Below are 24,623 nucleotides of genomic sequence, written 5' to 3'. Positions count from 1 at the left end.
TAGATATTTTCATAATCTTATTTTAATGCTATCTCTCGACAACATTAAATTATTAAATCATTATTAAACCAGTTTCATTTTTTAAAAAGTAACTTGAACCATAAAGAGTATGCAATGGCCTTTTGGACCACTTTTGAAACTCCCAGAGGCTGCACACCACAGCTGGAAACAACTTGTGCTATGAAACTCAATATTGGCAAAAACGTAGGCTTCTGTCCAGAGAACTGTGAAGGAGAGACCCATGTGTACAGCAGGATTTTTGTGGTCATTTTTGAACAGTAGTTGCACAGGGGGCTGGTCTTTGGAAAAGAGCAACAGAAGTCCTGCTGTACACAGCCAATCCCTAAAACACCTGCACAACTGCTTAGTGAATAATGGTACTGGTGCTGATGCAGACATAAGCTTATATATTGTGTTGACATGGAAAGAGTATAATTCCTCTAAACCAAAGCCCCATACTTCTCCAAGTCAATCCAATTCTTCACCTTGAATGACTTTACTGGTATAGGAAGAAGAGGTGTCACTTGAAATCTGGCACGGCAGAAGGAGGTAAAAGACTGCATTTAGGTTACCTGAAACATTCACCTGGGAGAGAGCTTTGGGGATGTGCCTTTCCCTTTAGGAACTACATAGTGGAATAGAACTGAGTAGGTGAGAAGCAGAAATGCTGCACTGAAGCAGCAGCAGTTCTGAGTAACAGTGGGCTTTGTGCAGCTATGCCATACTCAGAGTAGGCTCATCAGAATGAATGGACAAAACTGACTTGCCAATTGGTTTCAATAGTGAGTATGACTTTGTTGGCTACAACCCAATAGTTGTAAAAATGTGTAAGCAATGCAGACTTACTGAAATGTCCCCTGGTAAACATTTGGCACGGTTTTAAGTATGACCCAAGAACGCCCTCAAGCCCACATACCCAAGAGAGTGCCTGTACTATATGCCACCCTGGATTTCCTTACCATTTTCTCTTTATCTGCATGTTCAGACATAGGCAGTTAAAGGAAAGCGGTTAGTGACTGCTCCATAACTGCAAAATTCCTCCCAAAGATTTGCCAAAATCTGAGCATCCTTCAGAAGCACTGAAAGGCCTTTCAGAATGAAACTGGATGGCAGTCTAGCCCTCGGCTCTAGTTCATCCCTATGACGATGTTACCAGAATGGCCCCAGTGGTGCCTAGTTATGCAAATGGTAAGGCAGGAAGCAAGAGGTTTGTGACACCAGCAACCTTTACACTATTACTGTTGAAATTCAGATGTCTCCTCAATTAATTGATTGATTGATTTAAATCACCTAACTCAGGGGTCAGCAAACTTTTTCAGCAGGGGGCCGGCCCACTGTCCCTCAGACCTTGTGTGGGGCTGGACTATATTTTGGAAAAGAGAAAAAAAATGAACGAATTCCTATGCCCCACAAATACCCCAGAGATGCGTTTTAAATAAAAGCACACATTCTACTCATGTAAAAACACCAGGCAGACCACACAAATAACCCAGAGATGCATTTTAAAGAAAAGGACACATTCTACTCATGTAAAAACACGCTGATTCCCAGACCGTCTGGGGCCAGATTTAGAAGGTGATTGGGCCAGATCCAGCCCCCAGGCCTTAGGTTGCCTACCTGTCAGGGAGAGGCAAACGGGAAAAGATGAAAGGACAGAAACCAGCAGTTATAGAGAGCCTAAAGAGATTATCATCAGCCTGTTGTCTGACAGTGGGTCTGACGTAGAGGGGGAGGAGGATGAGCCTGGAACAAGTCATTCTGTACACAGAGGAAGTCAGGGGAGGAGTTTCCGCAGACTTGCATGCTGGGTACCGAAAAGGAAGAAGAAAGCTTAGAGGCGGCAACTGCGCAACAACGGGACGGACGCTAATTGAAACGCTGGAGATGTACGTTTGAACTTTGTCAAATAAATCAAATAGTTTGGAACTGGCTGGGAGCCTGGAGTCTTATCTATGCCAGCTGGACAGCATTAAGCCTCTGACACCACCTATGACCTAACTGTTCAATCCCAAATCTGTACTATATAGTGGGTGCTGGTGCCACAGAGGCATTGCTGCTTTGCACGTGGAAGGTTCAGTCCTCAGCACCTCTGTGTAGAAGTGGGAAAGACTCTGGCCTGAAACCCTGGAGAGCTTCTGTCAGTCACAGTTGATATTACTGAGACAGATGTTTGAATGTTAAAGCGATGCAGGATATAAAGATAATGTGGCATTAGTGACATAGTTGAAAGGAATATGTAAAAATGTTTTATGAGAAATAAGGTTGAAAAGTTAGAATGTCATTATGTCAAACTTATGTAAGAGGGTATAAGGGGGAAAATTAGAGACATAAATAGATGAAAGGTACAATATAGAAGAAGATCTGAAAAAAAAGGTTAGGCATTGCTGAATATGATGGTGTAAAAAGGGAACACAGAAAAAGGAGATGTGAGGAAGTCTGGAAAGAAGGATATGAAAATAATGGAAACTGGATATATATGATTTTTATTTTTTCTCTTAGGTTTACCTTTTTTTGTTTTTTATGTTTTTTGCTGTATTTATCTGTTTTTGATTGACTGATTGATTGTGATGGTGTTTTTGTTTTTCTTTTTAATTTAGTCGTTTTTGTTATTTTGGCTTTGAATGTGAGGTTTGTTGTATTGTTTGAAAATCGCAATAAATATCTTTTTAAAAAAAAATTAATACTGAGACAGATGAACCAGTAGTCTGACTTGGTCTTAAGGCAGCTTCCTATGCCCCTGGGGTAGTGAATAAGGGGATTATTTTTGCAGTCTTGTAAAGGGAGAAGTGACCGATTTGCTCAAAGGGAAAACTCATTACAAAATTCATCTTTTGTATATTTTCTGCAATGTTTTCTTTTAATTATTTAAAGCAGCTAACAATGTTATTATTTTAGAGGAGCTGTATAGTATCTCTTTTTTGAAGTGACTGAATCGCTGGACACAACTACTACAATGACATTTCCCAGGAATAGTTTCTCTCAAACTAAGGTCCCATCTTATATTGTTTTTATCTTAGTACAGAATTTCTAACTATTAGAAGTTTAGAAATTAGCTGAGCACAAATGAAAAACCCCCATCAGTTTCTATATAAAGCTTATGAGTCACCTTCTGAATCTATCTTAAAACCGAATTGGATCTAACATAACACAAGGGGGCAGTCCTGTCATGCAAGAGATTTTGTATTTAAGTGAGGATGACAAGATGCTTGTTTTCAAACTTTTTTCATAAAGATCAGATTCTTAGGGTGGAAGCCAGCCAAAGATTCAGCAACTCAGTCACCTTTAATGAGAGACAGTTAAGCACATGCTTATCTCTCCCACAGATAGAAACAATTTTAAAAGTGTGTATCCAAGCAGCTACAAACCTGAATGCAAAAAGCCTATAGCTTTGAAAACCAAGTGGCACACAGAAAATTGATTTTGTGGCTAGTTGCTGATCAGGCTGAATGTGAGACAGATCTCTGTGTTTGTTTGTTTGTTTGTTTGTTGTTTGGATAAGGTATGCAAAAGCACCAAGAAAGAGTTGTTTCTGTTACTTTTTTTGTTATTTGGTAGCATTGTGCTCCGAAAAAGCCAATCAGGCAATGCCCACTATGAATCTTGTGGAATGTAGGAAATAAGTGAATTTCTAAAATTGCTTTTTAAGCTCCAGATATTATGTCCAAAGGGTAGTAGTAATATTTTACCTGGACTGAAGTCCTCTCACATGTTAGTTTGAAGGCTTTCATAAGCCTGTTGTGATGCTATGATAAAGGTTACTGTGATTTAAATCATGCACACCTTCTAAATGTGTGTGTGTATGTCTCTCTGTGTGTGTGTGTCTCACACACACACACACACAGAGAGAGAGAGAGAGAGAGAGAGAGAGAGAGAGAGAGAGAGAGAGACTGGCTTCTCTCACTCACACTCACACACCCCATAGTTGAGCTCATGAATGATTTTTTTAAAAAAAAAATAACATTATTGTGAGATGCCAACTTTGCAGTGCCTTTGCCAAACAGTGTATGGAAGCAAAACCTAGGGGAAACATTTCCTCCCTCTCCTTCCCCACAAATAAAATGTTTCAGGCCACATAGGATTTATTCCCCAGGGGCACCTTTGTTTCTGACCAACTCACTTGTACACACCCAGAGGCCATTGTACAATATTTATGTGGGGCTGTCCTTCAAGAGGGTTTGGAAACTCACAAGGTTTTACAATGTGGCTTCAAGATGCTTAGCTTGGTTGTGCTGGTTTGTACATACCTCATCAGTCTGAAAAGAACTACACTGACTGCTTGCTGCTTCTAGAAGCAGCTCAAAGCACTGGTGCTAATTTTTAAAGCCTTAGGTGGCTTGGGCTTGGAGTACCCAGTGGACCTCCTCACCCCACATCAACCTGACATTTATAAAGTGAAGTAGGTGAAAGTGTTCCTCTGTATGGCAATTCTCCCTTGCGACAATGTTCCCCAGACAAATATGTGAAGCACTGGTTTTCTTTTTCCTGTTATCTATGTTGCTCTAGAATGCGGAAGCTTACTGTATTTTCATTTTTTACTTCTATTTGTAATATTTTTAGGCTGTTGTAAACTGTTTGGAGATTTTCTTCGAAACATGAAGCAGTAAAACAAACAAACAATAATATATAGAGCAAACTTAACTCCCACTGATTTTCAGAGGTGATTTCTTAGTGATTATTTATTATCAATTACATTCCCCACATCACCCCCACTGTTTTTACTAAGGTTATAGCGACTTCCAGAGAATCTCCCATCCATGGCTCATTGGGCTCCACACAACCCCACATCTTCCTTGCTCTGTCTTTTGCCAAGGGTACCTCAACACCCACTGTGGCGTTTGCATGCACACGAAAGCTCATACCAAGAACTAACTTAGTTGGTCTTTAAGGTGCTACTGGAAGGAATTTTTTTGTTTTGTTAGGAGGAGTCAGTCAAACAGTTGAGATAATCAGCCAGAAGGTATTAGGAAGGTATAGGCCGGTAAAGAAACTAAAGTTAAGATACTGACAGGAATGTTATCTGAGAAACCATAAACTTGTTAATATTTGTAAAATAAACTTGTTTTTTTTGTTCACTTTTAACAACTGACTGGACTCAGTGTTTTACCAGAGAGTAACTGGTTGGTGGCAGCCAGGAAGCGAGCACAGTGTGGCACAGGGATCAAGAAACCATTAAATATCCGGGGACCCTGTGTGATCGCCACACCCACTATTATGGAACTGTCCAGTGACATGCTTGTTTATATTGTGGATATTAAGGACCTAGGTGCCCCTTGTCTACATGGACAGTAAGGGAAAAAAGACCTAAAGGATGTGGAAGTCTAGCACAGTTTAGGAAAAGCTTCTATATTTCTTAAGGGGCAGAGGATGAGGAAGAAGCTAAAGTACTCTGGGTAGTGTCTGCAAAGCCCCTCCCCACAAAATGCTGCGATTTGACTGGAATCTATTTTTTGTTAGCAGAAAAGCATAAAGAAGCCCATGCAGCAAGAAAGACTGGAGGCTTAGATCTCTTATCCCACTCTCATTGTATTCATTTCCTTCTATTCTCAAACAAGTAAGGTTTTCTTTGCAGCTGAAAACTGAGCAGTTTAAAAACAAGTTCAAAAGGCTGTATTTCTGTTGAAAATCTATAGAGAAATGATGAAGAAGTATTGTGAAGTAGAACAGTTGTGTCCTCTCCTGTACAAATGAGGCTTGGATAGCTTCAGCTGCATGGGCCTACATTTAAGATTGTATGAACCATTTTTAGAGTATCACACCTGCAATATTACACATGTTCATGCTGTGTAATTGAAGGAGTGAGGACCAAGGGTCCACCTGGGTCCTCTTTGGAGAGCCAGGCTGGAGCCATTTTATAAGCTGAAAGCCATCTTAGAAAGCAAACTAAAAGCTAAAAAGACATTTCTCTCTCCCCTGCTTGCCCCTGCTCTTTGCAAGAGGATGCGGCCAGGGGATTTTGCTAGTGGTTGAGCTCATTCTGAGAAACTGTCCGTTTGCTCAGGATGTTTAGCCCACCACAAAGTTCTAAACCGAGCAACCTGTTAAAAACCACAGAAAGAGGCGGGGGTCAAGGAGCATTTACGGGAAACCAGTAAATAGGTCAGAAAGATTTTAAACTCGCAGCGCCACCTAGTGGATAATGCAACTTGGAACCGAAGGGCCACCATCAATTCTTTAATTGGTAGAGCTTTTAATGAATATGTATAAAGAGGAATATGTAAGGGGTGGGTCAAGGGCTGAACTTTGCTTTGCCTAAGGGGATAAAAACTGTCTGCCCCTGGTGTTCGGGGGCATTCTCTCATTTTTCCTGAATGCACCCCTTTGCTTTATTTGTCTGACAAATTAAACCAAAGTCAATAAAACTTGTGTTTTAAAAAATATTGCTGCCTGGATTTTTCCATTCTGGTCTAGATTCTGAAGTCTCTAACATTTCTGGTGCCACAGGTGACTCGGATCAAGGACCTTAAGTCCTCAAAAAGACCAGAAGGCAGCTCCCTTGTCCTTTTCTAGGCAGGACGCAGGGGAAGAGCCAATAGGCCGCTTTCCTGGCGCCACTGAGGTTTTTCTTCGGAGGAGGGCGAAGCCAATTTGACCCTTCTGCTGGATCCTGTGAGAGGAGACAACGGATTGAAGGACCGAGGTTGACAGGGCAGGAGGAACCAGCCGGCTGGGGTGAGTACATGGCAAAGGGCCCTGAGGACATAGGAAACCTCCTTTTTTAAGGAGAAGGGACATCTTGATCACATGTCCAAGCGTGCTTGGTGGCAGTAAGGGAAGGATTGGCCCCTAATACCCACCCACGCTTAAGGATTTAAAGGAAGGCAGAAGGAAAAAGGGGGGGGGACCGGGAGGCTAGTGTGTGGTACAGCGTCCAGTGAAAGAGGCACTTGGTGCGTGTGTGTGTGCAACCCCAGGGTATTCCCCTGGGGTAGAACCAATAAGTACTTCGTTTCCCAGCAGCGCGAGCTCGACTGGGCGAGGAAAGTTGGGAACTGCGTGTCTGTGTGTTTGGTGTTTGGGGACGCTGCACAAGGGCCATATTAAATATGGGGGGGGGGTGGCTCAAAAGGTCCGGTAACTCCCCTACAGTGTATGCTGAACAATTTCAAGAAAGGATTCAGCGGAGACTATGGCGTTGTGATGATGCCAGAATGCTTGCGCACTCTGTGTGAACTGGGAAGTAACATAGGGGCCCTAACTGGGACAGGGCAACAAGGGGTATCTTTGAGGCTGAGTATCTATTTAGGGAAGAGTTTCAGACTCAGATTCAGCTTTGGGAGCGATGGAGGGGATCGCTCCAGAGATCCCTTAGGTTATCCAAGTTAGTATACAGAACTAGAGTGTATACAAAGGTTTCAGATCTCTGGACCTCAATGAAGGCAAGAGTTCAGCCAGGCAGAGCTGGAGAATTCTCTGCTGAGCTGTGGCTTTGGTAGTAAGGCAAGCCTCCTAGTTTCTCCAAAGCCCATTACTGAACTGGGAAGCACATGAGCCTTGCAGACCTCCAATAGTTTTGATCCCTATAGTAACTACAGCTTGACCAGGGAGGCCAACCTAAATCCCAGAACTTAGTTAGGGAAGAGCTGGGTACCTCTGTGACCAGCGGCAGTTTGGAACACATCAGGGAAACCACCAGCAGCCCCCTAGCTTCTCTGATGACCAGTGAGAGGTGGTCTATGGCTAGGAAATACGAAATGGTTTCAGACCTATAGCAGTTACAGTTGAGACAGGGAGGGCAATTTAATTGGTGTCCTTAACCAGGCACCAGCTGGATGGCTCAGTGTTTAGGTGTGTCTCAGAGAACACTGCAATAGACCCCTAGTTTGAGGCTCAGGCAGAGGAGCCTCAAGAGAGGACCTGCATCTTTGTGGCCACCACAGTTGACAAGTTAGTTGCCACAGAAAAAAGATGAAGGAAGGCATGAAGAAACAAGCCGGACACCTGAAGCTGACACAGGGTGTGAGCAGCCATGTGGCAGGTGTCTGTTGGAAGAAATATTAGAAGTTAAAAAAAACAAACAAACAAAAAAACTGCACAGAACCAAAAGAGGAAGAAGAGTTTTCTCCATTTAACTTGGATGAGTTTGTGAACATGGATGAAGTTCTAGAGGTTCACGTGATAATAGAGAACCCCCCCAACCCCTGGCTGAAGAAATATAAGACTGATCAATGCAAAATTAAGGAGCACAGGCAGGAAAACGCCTCAAGAAGCCCATTTACCAGGGATCCGAGGCAAAAGTCCTGGCCCCACCCCCATATGATCCAAGTGCCGTGGTGGCCCCCCTTGGGAGGACAGGGACAGCCCCATATCCTCAAAGCTCCACCGCTGCCCCGATATGCGGCCCCAGGAGCCGAAGCAGGAAAGGGGGGGGGGGCTGCCAGCCAGCCCAGAAGTACACAAGGCAGAGCCCAGTGACCAGGTCCTGGATGAATTATACCCCAGTCTTAAAGAATTGAGGAAAAAGATGAGCAAATACAGAAGTTTGACCACTATGTATTGAGAAGCTGAAAAAGCTTATCGCAATGTTTGAGCCAAAGCATTGGGACGCAGGTGGCGCTGTGGGTTAAAGCCTCAGCGCCTAGGACTTGCCGATCGAAAGGTCGGCGGTTCGAATCCCTGCGGCGGGGTGCGCTCCCGCTGCTCGGTCCCAGCGCCTGCCAACCTAGCAGTTCGAAAGCACCTCCGGGTGCAAGTAGATAAATAGGGACCGCTTACCAGCGGGAAGGTAAACGGCGTTTCCTTGTGCGGCTCTGGCTCGCCAGAGCAGCGATGTCACGCTGGCCACGTGACCCGGAAGTGTCTCCGGACAGCGCTGGCCCCTGGCCTCTTGAGTGAGATGGGCGCACAACCCCAGAGTCTGTCAAGACTGGCCCGTACGGGCAGGGGTACCTTTACCTTTACCTTTATTGGGGAAGTACATGAGGCAGGAGAAGCAGAAGTCCTGACCCCCCCTTCGTGTAATTTGGGACAATCCGCTCCCTGCGCCTCCGTTCACCCTCCAATATGTCCCCTTCACCACCATTGATTTGATGAATTGGAAGACCCACACCCCTGCATTTGCTGAGAAGCCCCAGGCAATTGTGGACTTGCTGTCCTCTATATTTGCAGCACATGAGCCTACCTGGACAGACTGTCAGCAATTGCTGAACACTCTCTTTACTTCAGAGGAAAGGAGGAGAATTAATACACAGGCTTTAGAACACCTAAAAGAACAGCAGGTTCAGGAGGCAGAGTGGCCTCAACGATATCCCTTAACCAACCCACAGTGGGACCCAAATAATGTGGACAATCGCAATGCTCTAAGTACCTATCATAGGACAATGTGCAAAGGACATTAGAACCAAAATCCAAAAACAGCCTGGGTTCCAGGGCATGTCCAGATCTCAGATCATGGCCATCGCCCAGAAGGTGTTTGAACAAAGAGGAGAGGCTGAGAAGAGGGAGAAAAAGCAGTGGAGGAAAGAAAAGGCAGCAGTGTTAGGCACGGCAATGGCTCACAGCCCAGGGATCCGAGGGGTCCGTCGTAGCCATTCAGAGACCCGCAGCCAAGGGGAAGGAAGATGCCTGCTCAGCAACAGCAAGGCCATAAGAATTACCCCTGTAAAAGGCTACATGGAGCCAATTGGGAAGCCTGGTCAAAATGCATGTATTATTGGCTGGCAGAAAAGCAGCTATGGGAAAGTACACAGGCTGAAACAGGCTTTGCCCAGCCCATTAAGAAGTTTACAGGCGCAGTGGAGGCTTGTGAAGCAGACGTGGCTGATGCTCTAGAGAAGCCCTGGGTTGCGTGGCAGGGACTGAAGACGGCATGTCAGGCCGCAGTAGAAGCCAGACCAGAGGGATCTGGAAGCCCAGAAGGGTCTGTGGAACGCCCAGAAAGCCCAGAGGGGCCTAGAGGATGCCCAGAAAGAGTACCAAGCCCAGAGGGGGCTGAGTACCAAGCCCAGAGGGGGCTGAGGCTGCTTTGGGAAGTTGTTTATACGGTTCAACGCATCTGTGTTGATGGACTGTGTGTTGGAGAAAGGCTGAAAAGGCAGTTGCAAGCTGTTCCTCAGGCAATAGAGCACCCAAAAGTGGGGGTGCAGGCCAGGCAAGCATTCCAAGAGTTCTGAGGAGGCCAAAGTCTCCAAGAGTTATTTGTCCTTTGAGGTGAAGTCCAACAGCGAAAGGCATTGCCATGCAATTGGCAGCTGGATGCAAGGCTAACATCTATACTGATTCTAAATATGCCTTCTTAACCCTGCATGCGCATGGCGCCCTATGGAAAGAGCGGGGCTTGATTGGAGCCCACGGGAAAGCTCTGAAATACGGTCCAGAAGTTGAGACGTTACTAGAAGCTGTATGGGCCCCCAAAGAAATTGCTGTAATGCACTGCAAAGGCCATGGCAGAGGTCGGTACATGGTCACTAGAGGCAACCGGAAAGCAGATAATGCAGCTTGTGAGGCAGCTCTGAAACCTCCACCAGTAGGCACCACCGCCCTCAACCCAGCTATCCTGTTGCCGGTAGGAGAAGGTGAGGAGCAGACGCACGATTGCATTGAGGTTATGGACATAAAACTGGACCAGGAGAAGTGGCCAGAGGAAATCGATTGGCAGACAGAGTGGCCAAGGAAGCAGCCCGGGAACCGGCCCCCACCTCAGTTATTGGAGCAGTGGTCCCAGAAGTGATCTTAAGTACTGCTAACAAACCAGATACTATGAGTCCACCCACATGGGGCCAGATGCCACAACCAAGCAGCTGGAAAAGTATGTCTATATAGCCAACCTTTATCAACTGGCAGCCCAGATTTCCAGGAAATGCCTGCTATGCCAAAAGAATAATCCCAGAACTCACTCCAGATGATGTGGAACAGCGTTACACCCTTGATGAACATCAGTGGGCATGTCAAGAAGGAGCAACGCTCCAGGAAGGACCAGACAGCCGTGTTTTTGGTGCCCCAGCATCTGGCCAGCGTGATTGTGAAGAATTGCCACGAATCCACCCATTTGGGAAGCCCAGCTGCTAAAGCACACCTTGGGAGAATACTCTACATCACCAACCTATCTCAATTAACTGCTGCTATAACTAACTGCTGCTACATCCCAAAACTGTGTCCTGTGCGCCAACCAAGAGACTGAGACTATCACCCTTTGAACTTTTGTATGGCAGGCCACCCCCTTTCGTCCAAGACATCCCCGCCAGTTTGGGGCAGATGAAAAAATCACATCACTCAAGGACAAGTACAATCCCTTTGTTTGTCGTGTGTGTGTTTGCTTCCTTTCCAGGTATTCCCTCGAGCATACATCGTGCAGTCCCGCGGCAGTCTCGCTGAGCCGGTTCACCAGTTCCTCTGGGTGACAGCGTCTGGCGACCCCCTCATCCCCTACTGCAGTGAAAGTAGCCGAGGTGATCCCCTGGGTACATCACACGCGTCTGAAATCCTGCTGACCCTCTGAAGCTGATCATCACCTTGTGTCTGACGCTACCAGGAAAAGCGTTGGGCCACGGGCAACGAGATCCTGCGACTACTCATCACAAGGACAGTCACAAAGACTTTCTCTTTTCTCTCTTATTTTCTTTATTGACTTGCTCTATGTCTTATTGCCCTGACCCTACCGAGCCATACCAACCCTATTGGTCTGCTGATCTCTGCTATGACTGGTTCGTCTTGCCGGTGGTAAGGGACGGCATACTCGTTGGCTCTTGGGAACGAGGGTTCAATAGGGCGGCCGCAGTACAGCATCCCACTCTCCCACTGTGGCTCTTTATTCACTGCATTGCCCAGCGCACTTGGATGTGGCTCCTCCGGAGAGCTGCAGGATCGGTCGAAATCTATCGAGTTCTAGACTGCTCTTGTGGTTGTGGGAGAATAGCCCGCTGGTTGCATGGTAAAGCGATATTTCAACCCCATTTGATAAACCAGGCCCAAATCTTACTCCGGGTGTTGCATGGGAGGGTGTCTGAATCAGGTGCACATTAAAATTGCTGAACAGGTGCCTGTAAATTCTGCAGTCCCACCTGTGACTATCGTGGTGGCTCGAGTCTCCCAAAATCCCAGAATACTGCCTGAACTACTGGGCCTGGTAACTCCATACCTAATACCCTTGAATGTGGCAGGGTATTCTTGTGGCTGCATAAGAGTTGCCACCCAGTAGACAGACAGGGCACCTAGTTCCAGAAGAATTGGATGGGAGGGGTGCCCGAGGGCAGCATCCCCAACGTAGAAACTTGCTCTCCAGCAAATTTAGAGGCACCACTAGGACTTTTGGTATTGGGACCAGAACCCCTTGATATAGTCACCCCGTGTGTCAGGCCGTTGCAGGGGTGGATATATTCTTGTGGGTGCAACATCATTTACGTGGAAGAAGAAGCCCCTTTTGGATATAGTACTCTCCCAGGAAACCACAGGGGTCCCCACCCACCGGGAATAGTTGGGAAGTTGATCCAAGTGGTAGGAGCTTCCGAAATAAGGTGGAAAATGACCCCAGAGGCCCAAGCGTTTATTGAATACGAATATCAGTGGGCCCTTCAGCGGTAAAAGAATATTAGGAATGGCCCCGAGTATTGGTGGGAGGAACTATGGAAATATTGGGGTTGGTGGGTAGGAGTGGTATGTATTGCCCTATTTCTTTGGATGTTCCTGTATTCTTGCTGGCATGAACAATATCGTATCTGGTTGGAGAATTGGAGAACCTACCTGTGTATTGGCCAAAGCGGGAAAGAGTCCCCTGGCCTCCCATGCCAACTTTTTTCGTCAAATGACTGAGTGGGGCGTCCATAACCCTTACAATAGGCGGTTACAAATGGCTGAGATGGTAGCCCATTCTGCCAATAAGTCAGAATGTCTGGTATGCACCTTGGCCCCAACAGATGCCACGAGTGGACTACCACGTCTCCCATATCCTGGCTCTCTATGACCTATAGATCCATCAAAACGAAAATGGAAACCGTAACCGGTCAGCATTTTCTTGATGGAAAGGGGGGAATGAAGGAGTGAGGACCAAGGGTCCACCTGGGTCCTCTTTGGAGAGCCAGGCTGGAGCCATTTTATAAGCTGAAAGCCATCTTAGAAAGCAAACTAAAAGCTAAAAAGACATTTCTCTCTCCCCTGCTTGCCCCTGCTCTTTGCAAGAGGATGCGGCCAGGGGATTTTGCTAGTGGTTGAGCTCATTCTGAGAAACTGTCCGTTTGCTCAGGATGTTTAGCCCACCACAAAGTTCTAAACCGAGCAACCTGTTAAAAACCACAGAAAGAGGCGGGGGTCAAGGAGCATTTACGGGAAACCAGTAAATAGGTCAGAAAGATTTTAAACTCGCAGCGCCACCTAGTGGATAATGCAACTTGGAACCGAAGGGCCACCATCAATTCTTTAATTGGTAGAGCTTTTAATGAATATGTATAAAGAGGAATATGTAAGGGGTGGGTCAAGGGCTGAACTTTGCTTTGCCTAAGGGGATAAAAACTGTCTGCCCCTGGTGTTCGGGGGCATTCTCTCATTTTTCCTGAATGCACCCCTTTGCTTTATTTGTCTGACAAATTAAACCAAAGTCAATAAAACTTGTGTTTTAAAAAATATTGCTGCCTGGATTTTTCCATTCTGGTCTAGATTCTGAAGTCTCTAACATAATAAAGATCCCATAGATCTGAGTGTTAAAGCTTAACAAAATGAGGAGTTGTTAGTATGCCAGTTTGATAAGTCAGCAACAGAGCATCAGAGCTTCCATGCTGTTGGGGCAAGTCATATGGTAAGGACATGTCATCCCCATAATTAGTAATAATGCAGGGAAAGTAAAATTGCTGGGTGAGGTCATATGGGGATTTGGGCTGGTGTGTCACCAGTGTATGGATGACAGCCTCTCGTTTCTGTCCTCTGAACCTCGGGAAGCAGTAGAAGTTGCGAACAAGTAACTGGTACTAGTTTTTGGACTGGGTGTGTGTGAACAAAGGGTGGAGTGACATAGGAGTTAGTGTACTTGATGAAGTTGTGCTCTCTTGTGAAAAGCAACAGTTTCACAACTTCTGGGAACAGCCTTGGCAGTGCTGGCAGTGGCCCGGAGTGCCTTTCACCAGTTTCAGTTTGTGCGCCAGCTGTGCCCTTTTATGGAAAGGCTAAACTTCACTTAAATCATTCACGCCGAAGTTGCTTAGAACTTGAATTAGTTATCTGTTCTGCTTAGGGATAACCTTGAAGAGAGCTTGGAAGTTTCAAAAGGTGGCTTCTAGGGCTGTGACTAGATCATATTATAACAAACCAATTATTTGCCAGCCATACCGATTACCAAAATGTATCCAAGCTCAATTAAATAAGCTTGTTGTGGCTTTATCGTTCTTAACACTCCAGGGCCAGTGTATCCCAAGAATTGCCTACCCTCTGTGAAACTGTCCAAGCATTATGTTGTGCCACTAGGGCCATTCTCTATAGCTGCAATAGGAACGTGTAGTTTAAAATTTGTTAAATGTCTCTTTGGTTGCATTGAGTAACACACATCACATTAGCTAAGATATAGCTGAATATGATTATTCAGCTTTTTTCTATTATAATTCCCCTGTTTCAATATACGTAAATAAAAGTATTTGTGTTTATTAGGAAACATAGTTCTAAGCACTAGGACCTATCTTTTCAGAAGCCTTTTTCTTTTTGGTAAATGCTGGGCATGTGCTCATTTATAATCTTCACTGGACAATGCATTTGTTCTCCTCGACAGTTGAATAAGGAGGGGAAAGACATTTTGAAAAATGTGTTCCTGTCGTCTTTATGTGTGTGCCTTTCCTTACATCATGTTGAGCAGAATTCCTATGGGTACCTTGAACAGTAGTTTCTGGGAGCAAGATGGATACCTGACTAGACTAGCTTTGACTAGAATTGTCTCACAAGATTGTTGAGATTATGAGATATTTGTCAGTTTTAAAGATGGTTAGATTTCAAGACTCAAAACAAAAACAGACTTCACAACTTTTTCTTTTTGTAAAATGCAATTTTTAAAAATGTAGCTTCCTTTCTCCGTATATGCATGTATAATTGATAAAAGACCAGGGCACAATGAGCACTTGGGGAAGGGCCATCCATCATGTGCCAGATTTACAGTTTACACAACAGCAGACAAATAGCTGTATTAATAAGAGTTAAAGCTTAATCCTTGCAGTCATGAACTGCTGCAAATCAGTGCAGTTGTTACAGCTAAGGAAGCCCAGCATCATAATTTTTAAACTATAGCAAAATGACGCAGTAATGTAAAGAAAAGCACTTTTGTAATCCTTCATTGCTAATTGCAACAGACATTCATTAAATGTCTGATGGGGCCCAGCATATTTGACCTGATGCAGAGCCTCTAGCACTGTGTACCTGTTCTAGGATCCAAGTGTTTCTTGCTCTGCTCATTTCAGATTTTGTGCAAAACCAGAATGGGTAGTGAAATGAAATCCCACCATACAGAATAGAAATTGAAGCCTTCCTGTGCCTTAGAGACCCATAACTTATTCTTATTTTTTCTTCGATAACTGAATTCCAGAGATTTTTATATTGTAATATAGATTAAAAAAACAAACAAACCTATTTCCCCACAAGTGCTGTGGAGATCCTGGCAGCTGGCAGCATCCATGTCAAAAGTTCCTTTTGGTGAAATGTCTTCATAGTATCTGTCCACATGTGTTTTAATGTCTTTTTGAGAGCCAGTGTGGTGTAGTGGTTAAGAGCGGTAGACTCGTAATCTGGTTGACCGGGTTCGCGTCCCTGCTCCTCCACATGCAGCTGCTGGGTGACCTTGGGCTAGTCACACTTCTTTGAAGTCTCTCAGCCCCACTCACCTCACAGAGTGTTTGTTGTGGGGGAGGAAGGGAAAGGAGAATGTTGGCCGCTTTGAGACTCCTTCGGGTAGTGATAAAGCGGGATATCAAATCCAAACTCTTCTTCTTCTCTCAATGAATAAAGCAGCTAGTGGGCATTCCCAGCAAAGATGGAAGAAAGTTACTTTTTATTCTAGAAGAATTAGAAAGTAATTCCTTCCACCAGCAGGCAAATTAGAAAGATAATTCACTAGATATGCTTAATGAGTATAACTCTTTGAAAGTCTTAGAGCCCTTTGTACTACGGTGTGCGTTTTGAATAATTTCTCTGCCTTGCTAAGGAGGTATTGACATGCTCTTTTAGGTGTAGCCAACATGGCACCCCCAGATGTTGTTGGACTCCAGCTCCCATCAGCCCCAGGCATCAAGGCCAGTGGAAGGGATGACGCAATTTATCATCCAACAGCATCTGGTGAACACCACACTGACTACCCCTGTGTTAAAGGATTGGATACTATAGACGCAGGTGGCGCTGTGGGTTAAACCACAGAGCCTAGGACTTGCCAATCAGAAGGTCAGCGGTTCGAATCCCCGCAACAGGGTGAGCTCCCGTTGTTCGGTCCCAGCTCCTGCCAACCTAGCAGTTTGAAAGCACGTCAAAGATCAATAGGTACCGCTCCGCGGGAAGGTAAATGGCATTTCCGTGTGCTGCTCTGGTTCACCAGAAGCGGCTTAGTCATGCTGGCCACATGACCCAGAAGCTGTACGCCGGCTCCCTCAGCCAATAAAGCAAGATGAGCGCCACAACCCCAGAGTCAGTCACGACTGGGCCTAATGGTCAGGGGTCCCTTTACCTTACTATAGAATTAACATCACAGAGTTCTGTTTTGTTTTCAAATCAAACTGTATTGAAGTTTCAATATTGCCCATTCAAAACCTTGAGATGGATTTAAACTGCATAGTTTAAAACAGATTAATATTGACACAAAGTTGAAAGGGGAAACTAAAAAAAGAATTAAACAGCCTGCTTAAACCCACTAAGAAGATGTTAGCCTGCCCACACACAGAGTCACATAACTTTCAATATGTATATTTAAGAGTCTTAAAACCAGTTCACAAAACCAAGTGGCTGAGTGATAATTTACTTTAAATTCTTTAAATGGAACATGTCAGGCTATTTTTGTGTATCTGTGCAACATGTGGAACATCTGATTTTTTGCCACACCAGAGCAAACTGCAAGAAGAGACATAGTGAAAAACAGATGTTTTGTGCGTCAAATTGCTGCACATGAGTGGGTTGCCATGCAGAGTAGCCTTCATGTGGTAGCTTGGTCTCATGAATAGTCCTCCATGCCCTGAACAGTAAACACTTTGCACTTACAAACTCATTGACTTCAACTTCCATATAATGGCTGTAGTATTATGGCGGTCGAGGCTACATGGGTAGTGAGATTCTCTCTTTTGTCATAGCCAGCAGCAGGAAAGCCACACTTCCATGCATGGAGATACCTTGTTAGAGTGCTTAGATATGAATATAATATCTCTCAACCCACCACCCCATTGATTCTTAAAAAATAACTGAAGTTGATCTCTTGAAAGTTTCCTGAAAACTAACAGTTGGTTGTATAGAGGCAGCAGAAAGATGCACACAATTAAATTCCACTGCTTTCATTCCTCATATGGCACCTTGGAACCATTGTTGGCCTAGGACATCTATAGTGCAATTTCTTACTCTTGTCATGTTATAGAAGTGCAATTGAAAAGACTCTTGGCTACTCTTAGTCTCCAGAATAATAAATGACAAGGGAATAAATAAGCCTTAGTACGTACTGGCATGTATTATTGGTAGTCTTGCCAAACCCTCATGGTTGTTTTTTTAAAATATTGCAGTCTGAAATTACTTTTCCAATTCATTAAGAGAAGATAGACAATATTAAAATAAGCAAACACACCAATGTCTTTGGAAATAATTTCCCAAATAATATATTTGTCCAGATTTAGTAAACAACATTAGCATATATTTGATTTAGACAGTATACAGTTTAAGCTTGCCAAACTGGGATCCAAATTCATATGTAGAAAACAGATGGGATTGCAGCTGGGATTTTGCTGATCCATCTCTGCTTTAATAATAATCTAGAGTGCACTTTCTCCCTAAGGACTAATTTCTACCTAAGGATTTGCAATGCAATCCTATACATGCTTCCATAGAAGTAAGCCCTGCTGAATCTGTAGAGCTTACTCTAAGGTAAGTGTTATAGAATTGCAGCCTTAGTTGTATTTTCTAGTTCAGCATCCCCAGGAGGGATCAGAGCTGGACAGAGACCAATTTCATCTCCAATGTGTAGAATTTTTGTACATAGATTCTTCATAAGAAAGAATATGAAGTAAAGGCAATGAAACTGAAAATGGGGAGGGGGGGAGAGAGAAGGTTTCCAGGCTTGTACATGTATTTGTCTTCATAGAAGGTATATGTATATAATCTATAAAGTAACGGGTTATATTCAACTAAGGTGTGCTCAGAGTAGACCCATTGGAATTCATTAACCAAAGTTAGCCATATTAATAAACTTTGACGAGTCTAGTCTGAGTAGAACTTACATTTGCTACAACCTAATGTGATATAATAGATACAGTGAATAAATTCATGCAGGGCATAATCCACCACAAAACCATCATGTAAACAACTATCTGACATTCAGAAGACATCTTAAGGCAGCCCTGTTCAGGGAAGTTTTTAACGTGTGATATTTTACTGTATTTTTGGTTTTTATGGAAGCCGCCCAGAGTGGCTGGGGAGGCCCAGCCAGATGGGTGGGGTATAAATAATAAATTATTATTATTATTATTATTATTATTATTATTATTATGTAGAAGCTCAGTTGAATTAATGGGGGCTACAGAAAACCACTGCCAAAGACTTGGACAGCTCCCAGCCATTTTAGTGAGGTTTGTGCTGAAGAAGCTCCTAGTGGATTGTGCTGATATCCTGTGCTAATTTGTTACACTGGGCTCTGTTCTTTTTCCAGTACATTTGCTAAACTCTGTTTTTAAGCTGATTTATTCTTCATAATTGCTGCTGTGCTTTTGGCAGTTTGACTCTCCTTTTCACAGAATAAGCAGACTGGATTCTATTCTGCTTCTAATCTCTGGCTTTCCATTTTGGAATTAGTAGGTATTACAAGGAGCAGTTGAAACCTTTTCTTCCATGCTCTTATTTCCTTTCACTGTCAGCTCTAACTAATGACCTGTGTGTTTCTGAATGGTGCCAGTGCTACATAGCTACACCAGGGAGCATGTGCGCCATAGAAAAGAGACATGTTCTACATCGAATAATTACCTGGACAAATATTTTCAATTCATATAAAAAGTTCTTGATAGTGCTTGATTTTGCTTCAAGGACCTGTTGTTAGTCTTCAGGCCAGTGAATGTAATCCTACAGTGTATTTACACCCCCATTCCCACCCCAAAATACTATTAAGGTTTTTTCGCCCTTTATTCTGTTGATGTTCCATATGTGCCTGCTGTCTGAGTGCATGCAGACACATGTTCAGTCCTAATAAGCAGATCCTCTTTCACCCAGTGTTTGAACAGCAGTTGAAAGAAGATGCACTGGTTTGTAAAATGCCTAGCAGCAGGCATTAAGAATCCAGTTATAGCAGCTGTCATCAGTAGAAACACACAGGTGTTCCCAGTAATATGTGCAGCTTTATTTTATAACATACACTTGTGTTTTTTTCTGTGGCTCAATATTTATAACATCCAAATGGGTAACTTGCAATAACCTACTTCTTCTTCTTGTTGTTGTTGTTGTTAACCTAGTGGGTTACACCCAGTGTTTCAAAAGTACAAAGATGCTCCCAAATTAATCTGCTTCCCTCTTCCCCCTCCTTCTTCTCCCAAAGCCCTCTTCTGAGGGTTGGAGAAGCTCAGGAAAGGGCTCGGGCAGGAGTGGCTAACCTGAGGTCCTCCAGATGTTGCTGAACTATAATTTGCATTAATTTCTGGCTGCACTTGGTGGGGATTGATGGAAGTCATAGTACAGAAACATCTGGCAGGGGGAGCAAGTGTGAGAGGGGAGCTGGGGGAAATGGAAGAAAGGTTCCTTACAAAAGTGAAAGCTTTACAGAAGTATTTTTGATGAAACTCAATGGGATTTATCCCTTAACAAGAGTGCTAATGGATTTCCACCTCAAAGTGAATTCACTTAAAAATGATGGCTATTGAAATGAGAGCTACTGACTTTCAAGTACATTTTCTTTGAACCTTCACCCAACCCCTCTTCACACATTATGCAGGTGAAGTGGGGTCCATGTATTGAAGGAGCAACGTGGCCATGCTGCTGGGGCCCTCCCTGTTTCATTGAGCTCCCCAGCCCCCCCTCCACACATTGTGTATGGACATCTGCAGCTGGAAAGCTGATGTCTGTAAACCTCTGTGGGAATTGGAATCCTGCATGGTTAGGATTGCAGCATACAGGAGGGCAACATAACTGCACTGTCCTTTGAAGACAGAGTGGGCTTCAGAGATTCGTTGAAGGTTGCTGTCCTAAATGAACACAAGACCACATGCTACGTGGCAAAGTTTCTATTCAGAGTGTGCATCTGGGTAAGAATTAATGTCTAGCTGGTATTTAGTTTAAGTTTGCATTTCCCTCCTGTACAAATACAGGGAAGTGCTGATTGGTCCTAGCTTTTCAGAAGTGGGAATTCACACAGTGAAAGATACACATGTAGGAATGATACATTAGAATCTACATTCAAGTTGCATACTTTTTCCTGCAATGTTTTCAATGTGTGAATTGTATCTTTTCCTAACATTGGTAACTTTTTGAAATCCCGGATTCATGTGTGCTATTCTTCTTGTTAACAATCCATTTAATTACAAATATACCTAGGCTCAGTATGTAATATTTCTTCATCCTTGCACTACTGATCAAAAGCTTTTTATTAAATCTAACAGTGCCAGAAAGAGAACTTTACTTAGTGGAAACCAAGGTTCATGCATTTTCAGGGAAGGTGGTGTGGTTTTTTTTCCTGAGCAAGAAAAAGAGTTTGGACCTCAATTAACCTATGAGTCAGTGCTGCTGCAGGCCAACTATCCTTTCCCTTTGATCTCCCCACTGCTTTGTATTATAAGACTGGGAATTATCACCTCCCACTTCAGTCTTGCTCACTTTACTTTTCCAGTTTACAGACACCTTCACATCAAGCTCTGTTTATAATCCCTGCTCCCATCTCTTCCCAGACTTATCAGAGGAACTGTTTATATAAAACAGCAATTCAAAAATATGCATTTTAAGACGAAAGTCGTATTTCAATTACATCCTTTAGATACCTGCATCCTTTAGATATATGGAAATATGTATAGAAGCCAATAATTTTTTTTTCTATTGCTCAATATATGCATGTGCAGGCAACTTACATCTTTTATGTAAATTATTATGTACCTAACTCTACTAAGTAGAGTTTATAGCTGATGGGAGTCACAGCTTAAGTACCATTGAAATCAATGTGAAAAGTTAGTTAATCCAAAGTTAGTTTGGATCCAAATAAATAAGCATACATAGAAAGGCACTGTGGAAAATAACTTTAGACACACACTTGTGTACAGAAGTTGTGGCACAAAATAGTTTACAATTGACAATATACCAAATAAAAATAGCAGACAGATGTTAACTTTATGACAGATATCTACATCAATCCCAGTCTTATAAAGGCATCAGTACAATTATACAGTGTAAGATACTTATTTTGTGAACATTTAAGGATGCTTCAATCAAATGTCCAGTGTCTATTCACTTTCCTTTTGAAAGTGGTTTTTCAAAGAAATGCTGTGTATGAGCTTTTGGTGTTTGGGGTAATTTTTTAACCCATTCTAGGCCTATCTGAATAACAGGTATTTTGACTTTCCTCTTTATTTTTTTCTTCCCACCCCCTTTTTGGTTAACAAGATGAAACAGATGATAGTGAAAGTGGGAAGAAAATCTCTTGATAAAAGCTGTGAGGTGACAAAAGCTTTCTCTGGGCAGTTTTGCTACTAGATTCATGGCTAGTTGGCTTATTACAGTTCTTGGAGAGTTAGAAATAGGAGCAAATAGTGATGTAAAACTGTGCTGTGGTTTTGTAAAAATTGCAAACAGCAGCTTCAGACCTACCAAACTGGGGGTTTTTTTTGTTTGGAAACAAAATCCAGATTTCTTCTCTTATACTTTTAATTGAAGAGGAGCTTTTGTTTTGCTTTTAAAAAAACAACAACCAAAAAACCCCACCCATCATAGATGTCTTATGTGTGTAATTCTCTGAAGTGGCACCTTTTAATTTACTTAGTCAAAATAGGAGCTTAGACTTTTTTTGTGGTGTGTTAACTCTCCTATTTCTAATGCCTGCTAGAATATTTTATTGCTGTTGGTGGAGTCTCTTTGGTGGAACCAAAATAATTTTGGTTTTCCATTCTTAACCAAAGAAAGGGTGTGTGTATAAGTGTAATCCTTCATTATTTTCACATTTTACTACCCATGTTTTCCTTTATCCATTGCATCAGCACTCTTTTAAGATTTTGTCCTCAGAGTCATCAAAGAAGGCAAAAACTGCAGATTTCAAAAGGTGCAGCTCCATCCCCAATTTGGTTGTCTTCATTCTCCCCCCCCCCCCCACTTTCCTGGGAAACTGACATTGTAATAAATATAATTCCATAGGTTGTGGAGCATAAATTGATTTTATGTAGCTCTTTGTCCTGGCCATAAAATGTATCACACCCTATGCTCTTCTAAGTAAACCATTAACAATGGGTTACAGCTATACTAACAAATGGTGGTTTTTCACATACTGTGTATTCATTTTAATAAAATCTCTCTTGCATGAAAAATCACATTTAAGTCACTGGGAAAGATTATTTGCATATATTCCTAAGGGTGAGAATTGACATTCTAGTACAAGGCTATAGAATGTAAAGCAAATACACATTCATTTATTTATTTTAATGTGATGTGATGATTAAAAATTATCAAAATTCATTGAAGAATGCTGAACTCCTGGAAATTGCTGTTGATAACTGTCCAAGGTTACATTGACGTCTTCTTGTTGACAATTAATATTTGATGTCTGCTATTTGTTCCATAAGGGGACGCAGGTGGCGCTGTGGGTTAAAGCCTCAGCGCCTAGGACTTGCCGATCGAAAGGTCGGCGGTTCGAATCCCTGCGGCGGGGTGCGCTCCCGCTGCTCGGTCCCAGCGCCTGCCAACCTAGCAGTTCGAAAGCACCTCTGGGTGCAAGTAGATAAATAGGGACCAGCGGGAAGGTAAACGGCGTTTCCGTGTGCGGCTCTGGCTCGCCAGAGCAGCGATGTCACGCTGGCCACGTGACCCGGAAGTGTCTCCGGACAGCGCTGGCCCCTGGCCTCTTAAGTGAGATGGGCGCACAACCCCAGAGTCTGTCAAGACTGGCCCGTACGGGCAGGGGTACCTTTACCTTTACCTTTACTATTTGTTCCATAATGGAGTCTGGTCTTGTAGCTTCTGACAAAGATCTATGCCTGAAGTTTTTTTAATGTATATTGTAATGTATATTCATTACAAGTGTGTTGAGTGGGTCACTGTTAAGTTTTGTAAAAGTTCATGTTGCAACCAAGAAATATTGGGCAAAATTCAGCCAATGAAATCATTAGGACTTTGAAGTTCTTAACGTGTCCCAGAACATGCTTGTTCTTATTTGATTTTGACTGTATACACTATGTTCTGCATAGCACCAAGCACGGTATTTACACTTAAATGTTTATTACTGTAACTTTTAGTAGGAATGGTAAGGTAAAATTCCTCTTGGGTCACCAGCGCTGTTGTCGATGTTTATCTCACTTGAGATACTGTGTCTATTATTTAACCTGGTTTCCCCCCGTCCCCCTGTTCCTTAATTTCATCCAGTTATGTCTAGACAGCATCTGTGAGTTTTGCCAAACACCTCACCTTTATGTTTAGCCTGTAATAATAGGAATGGTCTACAATACCACTTGTAAAGGTTTATGAACTTTTGCCCTCTTTCTAAACTTCCACACACACCCTCCGCCAAACCTCCTGGGCTCCCTAAACTATTCCTTCCCATCCGTTTTTCTCCACCCCAGCTCATTTTCAACACACTCCCTGTCCACACAATACTTTATCTCGTCCTCTTTTACAGCAATCCCTGTGTGGCTTCAACTCACTTTTTAAGAGCTTTGTTCATGAATAGGCCTTGCCATGATCCAGAAAGTGCATTGGGTGAATCCACATGCTTCTCTGAACTGCTTGGGGATTATGCTTTCCCTACATGAGGTTAAACAACACTGGCTGCACCAACTTTGGCTGCAGCTACCACCGCCCTGCACTTCTTGTACTCTAGATATTACTGGGTAGCAGCAGTCAGAAATCAGCTGGTGTATGTCTGTGCAACCTTTATTCATATCTAATAGTATTTCTTCCAATATACACTTGTACTTCCCTGTATCATATCAAGCAATAGGATGACCCTGGTGTTTAGAAATGGAATTGCTGTATGGGTAGCTATTTGAACAACCAAGAACAAAAGCCAAACATTAAAATACACAAGCTATGTTGTATTTATGTTAAGACGTTTAAAACCGTGTTCTGGAACATAAATAATATAAGTGCTCACCCTGCTTAGGGCCAATGGTGAGCCTGATCACTGGGTTTCTTAGATAAAGTACAAAAGTGCAATTCATTTGGCAGAGAGAGAGAGAGCTGTAAAACCGTGTTTATGAAAGACAATCTTACTCGTCTATGAGTGATCGCCAAAGAAGAAGAAGAAGAACTACCTTTCTTGGTTGTTATTAAGCACTGTGGTTTGTAATTTAGAATGGTTTGCTCTGTCC

General features: G+C 43.2%; 2 protein-coding genes and 1 long non-coding RNA gene across 8 annotated transcripts in view; 2 read left to right on the top strand and 1 right to left on the bottom strand.

The window, feature by feature from the left end:
- Positions 1-24,623, top strand: part of KCNQ1 (potassium voltage-gated channel subfamily Q member 1) — a 300,879-nt gene that overhangs the window by 107,333 nt on the left and 168,923 nt on the right. The gene's annotated exons all lie outside the window — the stretch shown is intronic.
- TH (tyrosine hydroxylase) overlaps positions 1-24,623 on the bottom strand; it is a 532,003-nt gene that overhangs the window by 427,807 nt on the left and 79,573 nt on the right. The window lies entirely within an intron of this gene.
- On the top strand, positions 16,830-24,547 carry LOC310837434. The gene is made up of 3 exons (XR_014560537.1): positions 16,830-18,440; positions 18,636-22,573; positions 22,884-24,547. It is a non-coding gene; the product is annotated as an uncharacterized lncRNA (long non-coding RNA).

The sequence above is a fragment of the Podarcis gaigeae genome (assembly GCF_964106915.1).
Source record: "Podarcis gaigeae genome assembly, chromosome: 1".
NCBI classification, from domain to species: Eukaryota; Metazoa; Chordata; class Lepidosauria; order Squamata; family Lacertidae; genus Podarcis; species Podarcis gaigeae.
The sequence above is the reverse complement of the archived record's forward strand: the minus strand, read 5'-3'. Positions and strand labels throughout refer to the sequence as shown.